Raw genomic sequence first — 16,012 nt, forward strand, 5'->3', positions numbered from 1 at the left:
GAATGACTAGAATCTTAATGGGGAGGGTCTGGACACCTTAAAATAAGACAATTTTGGCTCTGAACCCAGTAGAGGATTGTCTGCTTTGACAGAGAAGCTCTTAGCATCAAGGCCTAGAAGGGCAAAGAGGTGATGACTCTTCTACAGAGTCAGGAAAACCCATGGCCACTATTTTATGAACAGTTGTATAACTTGTCTTCCCAGGCATATTCTAAGTGAAAAGAAATATAAAAAGAGCATAGCGTCTTTAAGGTATCAGAGGTGATGGATATTCTTGTAAATGTATCTTGAGAAAACAGTTGGTAAGGAGATATGGATTTATAGACTCAAGAAATTGAATGGGCGTAACAGGTCATATAGTCTACCCTGCATTTGTGCATATAGTTAATCTTCTCACATGTCATCTCCACTTTTTACCAGCTTACATTCAAATGGATGAGTGTTTTCAGCCATAATCACTCTAAGAATTCTCAAAATTCTCTCTCTCTCTCTCTCTCTCTCTCTCTCTCTCTCTCTCTCTCTCTCTCTCTCTCTCTCTCTCTTTCTCTCTCTCCCCCTCTCCCCCCCCCACTGAGATTGTATAACCCTCCTCCTCTCCACTCCTCCCTACTACTACATCTACTTAGCCCCCAGAATTTAATTCCTTTCATCTGAACATTAACAATATAATTTCTGGAGCTGGTATAGATAGAGAAATACAATGTATGGGAATACTATCAAGTGACTTGTAACATTCACTAAAACAGGGCAAGACCATCAGTGACTGACTATATTGAGGGATGTCCTACAATTTGTAGTCAATGACACATCTGGGTTCAGAGCTCAGCATTTCATTTATAAGCCCATATTGTTATTTTATCATGTTAACTTAGTGGAAACATTTCAAAGTGTTCTCCACGCATGCATATAATTTATGGACTCATTATAAATAACACATGCAAAGGTATTCTTTAATTGCCATATTTGCAGCTTATTTTCCCAAAGAGGCTTTTAATATAAAATGTTCAACACTGAAGAATATTATATTGCCCTTTCCCTAATGCCTATCTTTTTCTCCTTTGAAAATCTTAAATGCATTTAAGACAACTAAAGTGAAACTATCATTTGGGCATTTAAATAAATCATATATATATATATATGTATATATACATATACATACATACATATATATGCATATATACACACATATATATACATATATATACACACACACATATATATATATATAAAATGTTATTGTACCTACAAAAAATGTAAGCTGTTATATCTTTACAGGCCATGAGGGCTGCTTAGGGTCTTGAAGCTAGTGATTTGAGGGGCAGGGGGCGGGTAGAAAATGTCCTTCTGAAATTCCTTAAGGAAATAATAGTATAGGGCTAAAAAGATCTGATTCTAAAACTCTAAAGGCAAAATGAAGAGAGAATCAGAGCAGATATCTCTCTCTTTTTTTCTATTTTCTCTGTGTCTGTCTCCCTCCCTGCTTCCCTCTCCTCATCTCCTCACCTCCTTACTCTTCCCTTGCCACAAACATACAAATTCACCTTCAAAAGGCAAGCCTGCTTCCCTTGACCTTAATAATCTGAATACCTCAAGCAAAACTGAACTTTGGGCATATGTTATCTCCTTCATTTTTCATTTGTACATATTGACTGGGCATTCAAAAATCTCTACCTTAACAATTTGCTAGATATGTATAGGTTTTTTGTTATCTAGCTATTACTCTCATGTGGCATACTTTTGCTGGAAAGTCACAAGAGCATGAAAAAAATGCCTGGTCTCCAGATTTGAAGGTTACCCCTCTAAATCAAAGGTTCAGATCCTGTATGAATATGACTGCAACCTGTACTTTACATAATTTCCTACTCATTAGATAACATTTTTACTCAAAGGGGCAGTTACACACATCTGGAGCCTTTACATTTTCCTTTGTGCTACTAGGACAAGTGTTCTAAACTCTGTGTGTGTGTGTGTCTGTGTGTCTGTGTGCACACGATGGATACAAGTGGGGCATCTAAGTGACACAGTGGATATAGTGCCAGACCTGAAGTCATGAAGACTCACCTTCCTAAGTTCAACCCTGGCATCAAACACTTAGAAGCTGTGTGATTCTGGGTGAGTCACTGAAGCCTGCTGCCTCAGTTTTCTCATCTTGAAAATGATCTGGGTAATGAAGTGGCAAACCACTCCAGTTTCTTTGCCAAGAAAACCCTGAATGGCTTCATGAAGAGTCAAACACGACTGAAAAATGACTGAATAACAACAGAATGGACACCAGTGACAGTCTGGTGGATGAAGCCTGTGGACCTCTTTTAAATATAAGGTTTTAAATGTATAAAATACAAAGCCATAGGATAACAAAGAAAACCAATTATATTGAAACACAATTATTATTTTTTAGGTTAATGTACCTCAAGTTAATAACCCCAGTACTAGAGTTAAAGGTTCCAAATTTAAAAAGTTGTTTACATTATAAATAAATTTTTAGTTTATGTACAATTTATACATTATTAATTTGTCTTTTAATTGAACTATAGGAAATTGTGAAATTATTTCTATCTACTTATTTATCCCAGTTTCTAGTATTCCATACTTAATTTTCTTTGATCACACTTAGATTAAATATGAATTGAAGGGGGCAGCTAGGTGGCACAGTGGAAAAAGCACGGGCCCTGGATTCAGGAGTACCTGAGTTCAAATCCGGCCTCAGACACTTGACACTTACTAGCTGTGTGTGACCCTGGGCAAGTCATTTAACCCCAATTGCCCCACAAAAAAAAATATGAATTGAAGTTATTAAGACCCATGATAAAACGGGAAATATTAAATAAACAGAGGTAGCTTATCTTGGTACAATTCAGATGTAAGGGTGAGAATCAGACTCATTGACATATAGTATGAAAATAAAGCAAATCCCATTTATGCTGAACAGAAAAATATCCAACCTTGAATAGAGAATGTAATTGTTGAAAAGTCATTTTAAAAGCTAAACCACCTTATTCAAATCTTACAAGCCCTATTACATGAATAACCATATTCAAGTATCTTATGAGTCATCATAGGGAAGAGAAATTGACATGTTCTGGCTGTCCCCAAAAGGCAAGACTAGGAGTGAAGGGTGGAAGCTGAAAAGAGATATATTTAGGCTTGATGTTGAGAAAGTATTTATAACAATTAGAGTTATGCAAAGGTGGAGCTGAAGGCCTCAAGTAATGAGGGGTTCGGGGCAGCTAGGTGGTGCAGTGGATAGAGCACTGGCCCTGGATTCAGGAGGACCTGAGTTCAAATCTGTCCTCAGACATTTAACACTTACTGCCTGTGTGACCCTGGGCAAATCACTTAACCCCAATTACCTCACCAAACCAGAGAGAGAGAGATAAGGGGTTCTTGCTAATTGTAAGTTTTCAAACAAAGACTGAGGGGCCAGTTGTCAAGCATGTTAAAGCACAATTTCCTTTTAGTTGGACTTTGAACTAAATGAATGCTAAAGTCCCTTTCAACTCTCAAATTATGTGCTTCTTTGAGTCTAGTAATAGACTCACACACAATTACTCTTCTCCTAGCTTCTATTTTTTTAAGGAGTAAATGATAACAAGTAAATATTAATGAAAAAAGTCAATTTTCCAAACATAGATTTTATTTCTGCCAATGACATTGTCATCCCACAATCTTTGAGATACCTATGTTCATAAACTTTGTCATTATTGAGTCATTCCTTCACCCACTCTATCAAATTAGTACGCAAATCTTGTAATAACCGCTTCCCCAAAATCTCTCATGTATATCTCCTTATTTCTACTCTCACACTCATCACCATACTACACTCTCAACACCTTTCATCTAAACTACAAGGTAAAGCAAGTCTCCTAATTGGTCTCTCTGTGTCAAATCTTTCCCTACTGCAACCTACTCTACATATAGCTTTCAAAGTAAACATCTTTAAAAAATAGATTTTAGTTTCATTTTTGGTGGCAAATTGGAAATTAAGGAAATATTCATCAAATAGGCAGTGGATGAGCAAATTGTGATAGAATACTATTGTGCTATAAAAATGATGACTGGGATAGTTTGAGAAAAACTTGGGAAGACTTATATGAACTGATGCATTTTGAAGTGAATAAAGCCAGGAGATCATACATGGTATGCTGATTCTACAGCACATAAGCTTTCTGATTCACAATGCTTATTGTTATGGAGTATGTTGATGGCATATATCCGGAGCAATGACAGATTCCCTTTATTCCCGACTGTTGTATCCATCACTGGTTTGCAATTGATATTTCTCATCCTTCAAATGCTATACACCATAAGGTAATAGCATTAAAATGTTCCTAAACATAATTCTCCTAACAATGTTGTTGTATTTGTTTAGTTCTAAATGCTTCATTGCACTTAATTAGTGTTGGACTGACATGCCTCTTCATAAATCAGGTAACAAAAGGAAAGTAAATGTTAACAGATACAAGAATGAAGCTAGAAATGTTTCCTTTTTGACTGTAAATAAAAAATAAAACCTAAGAGAACAGAAATGCAAACAAAATATCAAGTCTTCCATAGTGTTTGATATGTTTCTGGCAAGAAATTTTAAAAAAAGATTACATTTTCCCCTTTGTGATATTATAACCTTTCTCTTTTATAAGGATTGGGTTTTTTGTGAAAGCAATTTTTACTTTTGGAAGTTAAAGTGAATCAATTGTACTTAGATCAATATTTACTTTAGAATAAATGTTGAAGTTTTCACCATGCCAATTTCTTAAAAATAATTATAATAACCTGGTAGTAAAAAAAAAAAGTAAAACTAATTAAACCAAGTATTATTTCATAAGCCCAAAATTTTACTTTTTTTAAACAAGGGAAACTGAGTCAAATTGCTCTAATATTATCCTCATTTTATAGGGTACAGATTTATATTTTATAGGCTTAAAGAAGGAATGAATTAGCAAAATTGGAAAATAGAAGTGTTAATAAGGTTTTGCTCTTTCTATGTTTACATACTAACCATGTGATATCTATTTTTAATGTTCTAAAATAGTTAAGCATCCTTGTGATTTTACAAGAACATTTTTTTCATATTACTTCCGATTGTTAAGATTGTTCCAGGATGGAGTCAGTTTTCTTCTTCTTTGATTGTACACAAAAAATTGAAAATTAAACCATTTATATAAAATTAAGTGTTATAGCATGCATTGTTTTCATACTCACACACATATATGTACATATATATAATATGTAATTTTTATCCTTACAATGGCCCTGAGTCAAGTATTATTATGCCCATTTAATAAATGGTAAAAATTAATCTCAGAGGGTAAGAGACTTGCTCAAGGTCATATCAATTAATAAATGGCAGCTCTAAGACTCAAATCTAGATATTCTTCCTCCAAATCTCCCCACAACCCATAATTATATAAGTTCTCACATTTGTATAGTGCTTTAAAGTTCATTAAATACTTAGGATTATAAATCTAGAAATGGAAGAGATCTCAGAAAACATCTATTGTAAACCAATAATTTTGTGAATAAGAAAACTATGGTCACAACATATCTGAGATGGGATTTATATTCATGGTCTCGGACAGGGCCAGTGCTTTTATTTCCTATGTATAATACATTCATACATATAATCTCCAAAATATCATCTTACATTTCCAGGTATTTTTAACAGTTAGAGAATAAATTATAATCAAGAGAATTGTTATACTTAAGTCACCAAACAACTAAATTATCATTATCATCACAGCAAAATCATTCTTTTTTGCTCATTCATCTACAGTACTTTGTAAAGCACTATTTGTTGTAGTTGTTCAGTCATTTCAGTCATATCCAACTCTTCATGACCCCTTTGGGGTTTTCTTTGCAAAAATATTGGAATGGTTTGTCATTTATTTCTCTAACTCTTTTTAAAAGATGAGGAAAATGAGGCCAACAGGTTTAAGTGAATTCCATCTGTTGCTAGCACAGAGTCCCTTGTAATCTCTTTATAACTGGTTGCCAGGTTCCATTACCGTCTATGACTTGAGAGGTCCCAAAGCTGCAGTTGCTTCTGTCACCACTACCACTTGGGCCCACCACTGGTGTTTCATCTATGTGGACTCTGGACCATCATCCACAACTGTATCACAGATCTCTCTTTTTGACCTCCTAAGCTGTCTTGGGATGGAAGAATGTATCACTCTGAACTATTGTTGGCTCTATCACTCCAGATTTTTATTTGAGGCATCATTGTAAAGTTGTTTGGAGGGACATATTGGTAGGGCCACACAGCTAATAAGTGTCTGAGCCTAGATTTGAACTTAGGAAAGTGAATCTTCCTGACTCCAGGCTTAGTATTTTATCTGCAATGTCACTTGCTGCCCCATAAAGCACTATAACAGTATGTAAATTAAGCAGATGTGTATTGTAACCTGTACAAATTTGTACACAAAGGAAATGCAACATTGTATAGCATATTTTAAACTAAGATGGAATATATTAAGCTTTAAAATATGCAATACCATAAATTCTAGCTTTGAAACTTTGGTTTCTTTTTTTTTTTTAATCATATTTTTAATCTAGACCTCACAATAGCAACTGTGTCAGCACTCTGGACAGGGGCTACAGGGAGTCTGAAAACTATGACTTGGGTCAGTGTAAGGGTCAGAGTGAAGTGTTACAGATGATCTGTAGTGTGCCGTCATCACGACCATATGGGCCAGTGTAGATTTCAGTTGCCTTCAAAAAGTGATTTCCACCCAGATGACACTCAGAAACTCAGCAGAGATGTGGCTGCATTCCAGAAGCACAGTAAACTTCTCTGATGTGGCCATGTCACAGTATCTCCCCACCAAAATAAAGCAACTTTAATAGTGGGATACATATCATCCATTTCTAATTTGGAGTTTTCACTACATAGACATTTGGGTTCAAAGAATTAAAGACTTTTTTTCCTGTGTGGAATACGTGATAATCCATAGACTGCCTCATATGATAACCTAGTTTTACAACAAAACAATCCTGAAACACCTACTAGTTACTTCCTATTTTCCAGGCACTGGAGATACAATATAAAAGTCAAACAGTTCTTCTCAATGAGTTTACATTATAATGGAGAAGACAATGTACACATATATAGTTATCTACAAAACACACAGAAAACATGTATAAGGTAACCAGAAAGGGGAGAGTAGCAATAGGGTTAGGACCAGAAGAAACCACATACTGGTACTTCAGCTAATTATAACAGGCAGACCAGAGATGCCAAGAGGAACAGATAAGGAAGAATTATCCAAGTCTGGGAAACAAGCCAGGTACATATATGAGATGAGGCATTATATCTGAGGAATATCAAGAAAGGCAAATTCCAGAATTGCACATGAGGGAAGTAATGTACAGGAACACTGTAAAGGTAGATTATGGCCATGTTATAATGTTTAAAGGCCCTAGAAGTTACCAGGAGTAACAATAGGGAGTATTAAATAGGAGTGTGATATGGTCAGACCAACTATTTAGTTAAGATATTTTGGTGACTGTGTGAATCATGAAGGCAGGGAAACTGATTAAAAGATTATTTCCATTGCTAAGGCAAGATGTGAGAGGGTTTATACTAGGTTGGTGGATGTGGGAATGGAGAGAAGGAGACATGTTTAAGAGATAGAAACAAGATTTAGCAACTCATTGGACATATGGAATGACTGAATGTAAGGAACTGAATATGACATTGTGGTTGTGGGCCTGGGTGACTAGAACAAATGATGGAATCTTCAACAGCAGTGGAGAAGTTGGGAAGGGAAATTGATTAGGGGTGGGATGGAGATAATGAGTTCTGTTCCGTACATGTCGATTTTTAGATGTCTGTGAGACATCTGTTTGAAGATATCCAAAAAGCAATTAGTGCTATGGGTCTAGAGCTCAAGAAATATAGCAGGACTAGCAATATAAATATATGCATTATCTACAAAGGGATGATAATTGAACCCATGGTAGCTGATGAAGTCATCAATTTGGGAGCTTCAGAAAGGAAAGAAACTGCAGTCTTTTACAATGTTCATCACCCTGTTAGCCTGGTTATATTCTCCTCTCTAGTTATATGATGTACATGTATATATGGGGGTATCTCTCTATATACATATATAAATATGTATCTAAACACACACACACTGTGTGTGTGTTTCTTTAATACACATGTGGTTATTTGCATATTGCTTTCCCATTGGACTGTGAACTCCTTGAAGGGATGCATCATGGTTTTGCATCCCTAGCATTTAGCATGGTGCCTGGACATAAGAAGTGTTTAATAAATATCCATTGGCTGAATGAGTGACTGATCCAGTGCAGGAGATAAAGATGTAGTGAGAGAATCAAAATAGAGTAATGTCATATAAAACAAGAGAAGAGAGATTATTTAAGAGATTATGGCCAATAGAGTCAAATAGTGTCAAGGATGAGGAGTAAACAAGCACACGAATATTCTGATTCATAGCCATATTTTATTGAGCAATTTGATAACCTATATCCTGAGCAACTATGTCTCATTCTCTACCTCTTTCAACTTCTGAAAAATATTTCTATTTTCCAATTGTTCTTTTTAAGTGCCACTTTCTGTACTCCAGAGAATTTCCCCACAATATAATAGTTCATCTTATCCTAAACACATTTCTCTCAAGCATGATGCATTTGTTTATCTGAACCTGGGAAGGAACACAGGGAAATAGTGTGTGAGCTTATCTGTGTACATCTGCGCCCCACCCCCACCCCAAGCATCTTCTATGTCATGACTACTCATTGTACTCTTCTGTTGGCTTGGAGTCAGTCTTCTGATATTAGCTGAACCTATGTTGATGAGGCAGCCGAGGGCTGCATCTTTGACGCACCTGTCTCACACTCAATCCCTTCATCTTGAGACTTGTTTGAAAATCTCTGATGAAGAAGCTTATTTATTCTTAGCTTAAACTTTTGAGGACATTAAAAAAATTGCCATGTATTGAATAGTGGATTTTTAATTATATCATTGAAATTTAGTGGTCTGAAATGAATGCCTCTATTATGGACACACACACACACACACACACACACACACATGTGATTTTTTCCACATGGACAATTCAACATAATTTTCTAATGAACCAAATATTTTACCAGTCTTTTTCTCCCAAATAATAGCCCTAGCCAGTAAGGTTATTTCCTACTTCTTAGTAAAAAGAAGAGAATTGCCTTTTTACTTGATCTGAGTTACTAACACATTATTCATTATTATTTTTTCTAGAAACTATCTCTTGAAGTCTATCCAAGTTCAGGCTCATTATTTCTATCTCTCTGTCCATCTCATGCTCTGCTGCCCCCTTTTTCTTTTGCCTTCAATATTTCCCAATATCAGGCTCTTTTCCAGTGATGCCAGTCTTCTAATTATGTGGCCAAAATAAGCTTCAGTATTTATCCTTCCAATGAATATTGCCCTTGCTGTATACAATAGTCTCCTAGTTCTGCTAAATTCACTTTATAGGAGTTCATTTAAATCTTCCCAGGTTTTTCTGAGATCATTGTGCTTATCACTTCTTATAACACAATAGTATTCCATCACAATCATATGCTACAACTTGTTCAACCAATCCCCAATTTATTGGCATTCCTTCAATTTCTAATTCTTTGCCAACAAAAACAGGTGCAATGAATATTTTTGTACAAATAGGTCCTTCCCCCCTTTTAAAAAAAACCCTTTGGGATATAGTGAGAGAATATGTACAGATTTATAGCCCTTTGGGCATGGCTCCAAAATTTTCTCCAGAATTGGTAGACCAATTCACAATTCAACCAACAATGCATTAGTGTCCCAATTTTTCCACATCTCCTCCAGTATTTGTCAGTTTCCTTTTCTGTAATATTAGCTAATCTGACAGGTGGCAGGTGGTACTTCAGAGATTTTTAATTTGCATTTCTCTAATTAGTAGTGAGTTGCAGCATGTTTTCATGTAATTATTGATATTTTTGATTTCTATTTCTCAAAATGGCCCTTTTTAAAATAAATTTGGTTCAGTTATCTGCATATTTGAGAAATGAAGCCTTTTTCAGAAAAACTTGCTATAAAAATTCTTCCCAGTTTCCTGTTTTCCTTCTAATTTTGGCTGCCTTCATTTTGTCTGTGCAAAAACTTTTTTTAAAATTTCATGTAAGCAAAATTATTCATTTTACTTCCTGTGATCCTCTCTATCTCTTGTTTTTCATAAACTCTTATTTTCTCTGTAGATTTTATGGGTAAATTTTTCCATGCTCCCATAATTTGCTTATGATATCACCCTTAATATCTAAATATTTTATCCATTTTGATCTTATCTTGATATATGGTTTGAGATGTTAGTCTATGGCTAGTTTCTGCCAAATTACTGTCCAGTTTCTCCAGCATTTTTTGTCAAATGTTGAGTTCTTACCCCCGAAGCATGGATCTTTGAGTTTATCAAGCACTCAATTACTGTGGTCATGCACTGGTTACCTAATTTATCCCACTGAACTATCACTATATTTCATAGCCAGTGTCAGGTTTTTTTGATGAGTGATTACCACTGTGTAATATAGTTTCAAATATGAAATTGCTAGTCTGCCTTCTTTCACATTTTTTGTTGATTCTCTTGGTATTAACCTGATGTTCTTCCAGATAAATTTTGTTATTATTTTTAAAACTCTATAAAATAGCTCTTTGGTAGTTTAATTGGAATGGTACTAAATAAGTAAGTTAACATATTCAGAATTCTTTTTTTTATTATATTGACATTGCCTAATCATGAGTAATTAATTTCACCAATTATTCAGATCTGTCTTAATTTGTGTGAAAAGTACTTTATAATTGTATTTATCTATTCCCTGGGTTTATCTTGACAGGTGAACCCCCAAGTATTTTATATTGTCTATAGTCATTTTGCAAGGCAGCTTGTTGGCACACTGTATAGAGCACTGGGCCTGGAGTCTGGAGTCTCTTCCTGAGTTCAAATCTGTCTTCAGATACTTATTATCTATATACCCCTGAGTAAGTCACATAACCTTGTTAGTCTACATTTCCTCATCTATAAAATGATTTGGAGAATGAAGTGGCAGACTGTTCCAGTATCTTTGCCAAGGAAATCCCAAAATGGCTCATAAAGAGTTGACTTTTTCTAAAGCAATTGAGATAATCATATGATTTTGTTGTTTTTATTATTGATATGGTTAACTATGATGATGTTTTTCCTAATATTGAACCATCCTTACACTGCTGGAATAAATCCCATCTGGCCATAGTATATAATTTTTTTGATATATTGCTGTAATGTCTTTGGTAGTATTTTATTTAAACATTTTGCATCAATCTTCATTAGGGAAATTGGTTCATAGTTGTCCTTTTCTGTTTTTTCTCTTCCTGGTTTAGGTATCAAAAGTATATTTATGGGGGCAGCTAGATGGTGTTGGAGCAGCTAGGTAGTGCAGTGGATAGAGCACTGGTCCTGGAGTCAGGAAGACCTGAGTTCAAATATGGCCTCACACACTTGACATATACTAGCTGTGTGACCCTGGGCAAGACACTTAACCCCAATTGCCTCACCAAAAAAAAAAAAAAAGAAAAGTATAATTTTGTCATAAAAGGAATTTAGGAGGACTCATTCTTTATCTGGTTTTCTAGTAGTTTATACAAAATTGGTGTGATTTATTCCTTAAATGTTTGGTAGAATTCTCTTGTCAACCCATCTGGTTCTGAGGAATTTTTTTCTTAGGGAGCTCATCAATTTCTTTTTTCTGAGATAGGGTTATTTAAGCATTCCATTTCCTCTTCTGTTAATCTGGGTAATTTATATTTTTGTAAATATTTATCCATTTCAATTATATTGTCAATTTTACTGGCATATCACTGGGCAAAATAATGTCTTTTATCACTTTAATTTCATCTTCATTGATGATACATTCACTCTTTTCAATTTTTATTCTAGTAATTTGCTTTTCTTCTTTTTAAAAATAAAATTAACCAATGGTTTGTGTATTTTTTCATAACATCAACTCCTAGTTTTATTTATTAGTTAAATGGTTCTTTTTTACTTTCAATTTTATTAATCTCTCTTTTGATTTTCCAGATTTCAATTTTGGTGTTTAATTGGTGGTTTTTAATTTGTTTTTTTTTCTTCTTCTTCTTTAGTTGCATGCCCAGTTCATTGGTATGTTCTTTCTCTTTTTTATTGATGTATGTGTTTAGAGATATAAATTGTACTCTAAGTATTGCCCACAAATTTTAGAATGTTTTCTCATTGTTATCCTCTTCAGTGAAATTATTGATGGTTTGTTCTTTAGGAATAGATTTTTTAGGTTCCATTTAAATTTTAATCTTTGTTCCCATGGCCCTTTATTGAATGAATTTTTATTGCATAGTCATATGAAAAGAGTACATTTAATATTTTTGCTTTTCTGTATGTGGCTGAGGGTTTTATGCCCAAATATATAGTCAGTTTTTGTGAAGGTGCCATGTACAGTTTAGAAAAGGTATACTCCTTTCTATTCCCATTCAGTTTCCCCCAGATGTCTATCATATCTAACTTGTCTAAGATTCTATTCATCTCCTTTACCTTCTTTTTATTTATTTCATAGTCAAAATTGTGTAGCTTTAAGAAGGTAAATTTGAGGTCCCTCACTAGTATAGTTTTATTGTTTGTTTCATCCTGTAATAATTTAATTTTTACCTTAAGAATTAAAATGCTATACCATTTGGCATGCATATATTTAGTATTGTTATTAATTTATTGTCTATGATTGCTTTAAACAAGATGTCTTTTCCCTGCTAATCTCTTTTTAATTAGGTCTATTTTTGCTTTTGGTTTATCTGAATTATGATGGCAATTTATCTTGACCCTCAAGGCTCCTGTTTTCTTCGAATTGCGAGTGGTATTGCTCCTAGGGGCTCCTTTTTCCTTTTGATCAAAAGCATTCTTGTCTGCCCTTGAACTTTGATCCAGAAGTAGATGTAGGTAGTGAACATGTAAACAGTATCTGGCCTTCCATCTGTTGCTAGCACAGAGTCCCTTGTAATCTCTTTATAACTGGTTGCCAGGTTCCATTACCGTCTATGACTTGAGAGGTCCCAAAGCTGCAGTTGCTTCTGTCACCACTACCACTTGGGCCCACCACTGGTGTTTCATCTATGTGGACTCTGGACCATCATCCACAACTGTATCACAGATCTCTCTTTTTGACCTCCTAAGCTGTCTTGGGATGGAAGAATGTATCACTCTGAACTATTGTTGGCTCTATCACTCCAGATTTTTATTTGAGGCATCATTGTAAAGTTGTTTGGAGGGACATATTGGTAGATCTCAGCGGAATGCTTTCTCTACTCTGCCATCTTGGCTCTGGCCCCAGAAGTTTTGTTCCATGTCATCACGTTTTAATTCTAAGCCTCTGTTTTTCCATTTAAGCAGAGTGTGGTAAGCCATATGGTAATGTAATGATCTCATGTATTGAGGTAAGCAAATGAAATATTAGTTCTATAATAATCCAGCAGTGAACCTTAGATTAGTATTTCTCATTAAGGCACTTCTACCTCCAAAAACATAGATCATGGATTCTTGAGTTATCACCTGTATACAGAACTATAATGTCTAACATGAGCAGTGATCTATGCAGTCAAGGTTTAAGTATTATTCCCAAGTTCATGGGGAGTGCATCTAAATAAACCCAAACTCTAATAAAATAATTCTTCCCAACACTTCATCATCAGTGATTCATATATTTGTTCCAAGCTATGAAATGGGCTTCAGAGTAAAGCCATAACCTGATTGTTGTGCCCCCATCCTTTCTATCACAGAGCAACAGAGCTTGCATTAAATGAAAGGTATTCTCAAAGTGAAATATTCATAATACACTGGGAATAATTATAGGTAAAGTAGTTTGACTTTTACTCATTCAAATATTTTAAAATAACTCCTAGGTTATTTCTCATTCTATCAAGTTAAGAGTAAGAAACAAGTCAGAAGCATTATTACTATTCTCATCTACCTCCTCTTCCTTTCCCTTCTCTTCCTACTGATATTCCTCTTCCTTCTCCTTTTTATAGTGATTGGATGGTCAGATTAATGCAACTTTATGTTCAGTGTTTCATATTCAGGATGCCCTAGAGAAATATACTTGACAGTAAAATTTTTTAATGTTATTTGTAGCATAAAGTCAATAATCACTTTTTAAATTTCTATATTTACCAGGCACTATACTTGACAATTTTTATTTCATTTGATCCTCGCAACAACCCTTCAAGGTAAATGTTATTATTAGCCACATTTTAAAAGATAGGGAAACTTAGGCAGAGAGAGATAAAGTGCTTTGTCCTGGGACATAAAGTCTGTAAGTTCTTGAGGGCAGATTTGAACTTGGGTCTTCCTGACTCTAGGCCTGGTACCTACCTGCCATCTCTAAGCAAAGCTCTCTTTAAAACAAACAAGCAAATTTATTCTTCATCTATTAGGATAGGCTTTTTTTCAGATAAGTCCTTCTTTTATAGTCTTAAAGTAGCAGTAATATCATCAACATAGATGAAAGCTTTTATTTCTTCATGTAAATAGAATGGTACTTCACAATCCAGCCAAACTGGCTTTGTCTCTGTTCCTCACAAAGAATGCTATTTTTCATCTCCGTGAATTTGCACTGACTCTTCCCCATGTGTGGAATCCACTCCCTCTTTTCTTCTCCCTCATAGAGGCCTTCTTTAAAAAAAAAAAAACTCAGGTCAAGTACTACCTTCAAGGTGAAGCCATTGCTGAACCCCACAGCTGCTACTGCTAACACTTTTATAACCAAGCCTCTGTGTTAAGGTGATAGAAGAAGCAAATTAACTTTGCTTCAGAGCTTATAATCAAAGATAAACTCTCCTTGTTGCTCAGTTTCTTCATATATAAGATTATGGAATTATAAAAAGTACCTTCCAATTCTAAGATCTTCCAGGAATTGTCAAGATTCTAACACCATACTGATATCAACATTCAGCAGACTTTTCACAAAATGTTGTTGTTGTTGTTTGTCCTTTGTTTTCAAAGAGGACCATGACATTGGGGTGATGTCATGACTTGCACTGAACTGGATTTAGGTAAGGGAGGACTGTGCAAGGTCATCAACCTCACTCTCTCCTTCAGAGCCATCTGGGTCCAGTGGCAAGATATATATCAGGATGACTGGAGATGACCCCAGATGTTTAAGGAAATTGAGGTTAAGTGACTTGCCCAAAGTCACATAGCTAGTGTCTGGAGTGAGATTTAAACTCAGGTCCTCCTGATTTCAGGGCCAGTGTTCTATCCAATGCAAGACCTAGCTGTCCCCTTATCAAATGTATAGATCATGTGTATGTATGTATGTGTGTGTGTGTGTGTATATACATATGTATATATGTGAATATGTGTATATATATGTGTGTATACATTATATATATATATATACAAGCATATACACACACATCTATATCTATATATCTCTATCTATCTATCTGTCTATCTATCTATCTATCTATCTATCTATCTATCTATCTATCTATCTATCTATCTAAAACTCATCAACTCCTGTCAGGATTATTTTAATTGCTTCCTAGAACTAGGTTCTTCCTGCTTCTAGCCTTTCACTAATCAATCCTAAAAATAATCTTGTAAATCCTATTAAATTCATCCTATTAAAATGATGTTTTAGAAACATGAAATCTGTGGAGACCAATTTTTAATTGGGGAGTGTTAACTAAGGGGCTCGCCGCAATATTGGTGCAAGGAAAGATACCTGCAGCATCCCTCAAAACAGAACAGGATTTATTTTAACAATAACGAACTTAAACACACACACACACACACACACACAAACAAACAAACAGGATCAGTAGGATTGAGGGAAAGGAAATAAAATGGGAAAAGGGAAATTCTACAACCTCAAAAGATACCACCGCCCAAGAGTCAGCTGAGAAATCTCAGTATAACTCCTGTCATTCCAGCCTCCAGCTAGAATGTCCAATCCTCCTCCCCCAATCCCAGAAAAACCCCACACAGTCCCAGCCAATGGGATG

General features: G+C 35.1%; 1 protein-coding gene across 1 annotated transcript in view; it reads left to right on the forward strand.

Annotated features, from left to right (window-relative positions):
* NDST4 (N-deacetylase and N-sulfotransferase 4) overlaps positions 1–16,012 on the forward strand; it is a 376,202-nt gene that overhangs the window by 141,139 nt on the left and 219,051 nt on the right.

Source organism: Dromiciops gliroides, chromosome 6 (genome assembly GCF_019393635.1).
Source record: "Dromiciops gliroides isolate mDroGli1 chromosome 6, mDroGli1.pri, whole genome shotgun sequence".
NCBI classification, from domain to species: domain Eukaryota; kingdom Metazoa; phylum Chordata; class Mammalia; order Microbiotheria; family Microbiotheriidae; genus Dromiciops; species Dromiciops gliroides.